The sequence below is a fragment of the Schistocerca americana genome, chromosome 6, assembly GCF_021461395.2.
Source record: "Schistocerca americana isolate TAMUIC-IGC-003095 chromosome 6, iqSchAmer2.1, whole genome shotgun sequence".
Lineage (NCBI taxonomy): Eukaryota > Metazoa > Arthropoda > Insecta > Orthoptera > Acrididae > Schistocerca > Schistocerca americana.
This window is the reverse complement of record NC_060124.1, coordinates 648,905,556-648,907,763: the sequence shown is the minus strand read 5'-3', so window position 1 is coordinate 648,907,763 and position 2,208 is coordinate 648,905,556.

Sequence of the window (2,208 nt, the reverse complement as noted above, 5' to 3'; positions counted from 1 at the left end):
ACAATTAACTATCAGTTTTTTGTCGGATTCGAAAATCTAGACTCACAGGAGAACGACCATAAGGTGCCCGAGGCACAATAGACTCTTGGAGACAAGTTGGCTGAATGCCGAAGTATTGAATCTCGACGCAATTTCAGTGTTCCATCGGCAATAGGAGGCCCTGAACGTTACAATTAACTATCAGTTTCGCGTCGGATTCGAAAATGTAGACTCACAGGAGACGGACCACATGAAGCCTGAAGCAGCAATATCCCATTGTAGACAAGTCGGCTGGATATCGATGTATTGACTCTCGACGCAATTTGAGTGTTCCATCGTCATTAGGAGGCGCTGAACGTTACAATTAAGTATCATTTTTGGGTCGTATTCGAAAATCTAGAGTCACAGGAGAACGATCATAAGGTGCCCCAGGCAGCAATAGACCCTTGGAGACAAGTCAGCTGGAGGCCGATGTATTGAATCTCGACGCAAATTGAGTGTTCCATCGTCATTAGGAGGCCCTGAACGTTACAATTAACTATCATTTTTGCGTCGGATTCGAAAATCTAGACTCACAGGGGAACGACCATAAGGTGAACGAGGCAGCAATAGACCCTTGGAGACCATTCGGCTGGAGTACGATGTATTGACTCTCGGCACAATTTAAGTGTTTTATCGTCATTAGGAGGCCCTGAATGTTACAATTCACTATCATTTTTGCGTCGGATTCGAAAATCTAGACTCACAGGAGAAGGCTCATATGGTGCCCGAGACAGCGATATACCCTTGGAGACAAGTCGGCTGGAGGCGGTTGTATTGCATCACGACGCAGTTTGAGTGCTCCATCGACATTACGAGGCCCTGAGCGTTACAATTAACTATCAGTTTTGCGTCGGAATCGAATATCTAGACACACAGGAGAACAATCATAAGGTGCCGAGGCAGCAATGGACCCATGGAGACAAGTCGGCTCGAGGCCGATGTATTGAATCTCGACGCAATTTGAGTGTTCCATCGTCATTAGGTGGCCCTGAGCGTTACAATTATCTATCAGTTTTGCGTCGGGTTCGAAAATCTAGACTCACAGGTGAACGATTTTAAGGTGCCCGAGGCTATATCCCCTTGGAGACCAGTTCTCTGGAGGACGATGTATTGAATCGCGACGCAATTTGAGTGCTCCATCGACATTAGGAGGCCCTGAACGTAACAATTAATTATTAGTTTCGCGTCGTTTTCAAAAATCTAGGCTCACAGGAGACGGACCATATGGTGCCCGAGGCAGCAATATCCCCTTGGAGACAAGTCGGCTGGAGGACGATGTAGTGAATCTCGTCGCAATTTCAGTTTTTCTTCGTCATTAGGAGGCCCAGAACGTTACAATTAAATATCTGTTTTGCGTCGGATTCGAAAATCTAGACTCACAGGAGAACGACCATAAGGTTCCCGAGGCAGCAATAGACCGTTGGAGACAAGTCGGCTCAAGGCCGATGTTTTGAATCTCGACGAAATTTGAGTGTTCCATCGTCATTGGGAGGCCCTGAACGTTACAATTAACTATCAGTTTTGCGTCTGATTCGAAAACGTAGAATCACCGGAGACGGACCATGTGGTGCGCGAGGCAGCGATATCCCCTTGGAGACAAGTCGGCTGGAGGACGATGTACTGAATCTCGACGCAGTTTGAGTGTTCTATCGTCATTAGGAGGCTCTTAACGTAACAATTCACTATCATTTTTGCGTCGGATTCGAAAATCTAGACTCACAGGAGAACGACCATAAGGTGCCCGAGGCAGCAATAGACCCTTGGAGACAAGTCGGCTGGAGGCCGATGTATTGAATCGCGACGGAATTTGAGTGTCCCATCGTCATTATGTGGCCTTGATCGTTATAATTAACTATCACTTTTGTGTCGGGTTCGAAAATCTACACTCACAGCAGAACGATCATAAGGTGACCTAGGCAGCGATAGACCCTTGGAGACAAGTCCGCTGGAGTACGATGTATTGTATCGCAACGCAATTTGAGTGCTCCATCGTCATTAGGAGGCCCTGAACGTTACAATTATCTATCAGTTTTGCGTCGGATTCGAAAACGTAGAATCACCGGAGACTGACCATGTGGTGCCCGAGGCAGCGATATCCCCTTGGGGACAAGTCGGCTGGAGGACGATGTAGTGAATCTCACGCAATTTGAGTGTTCCATCGTCAATAGGAGGATCTGAACGTTACAA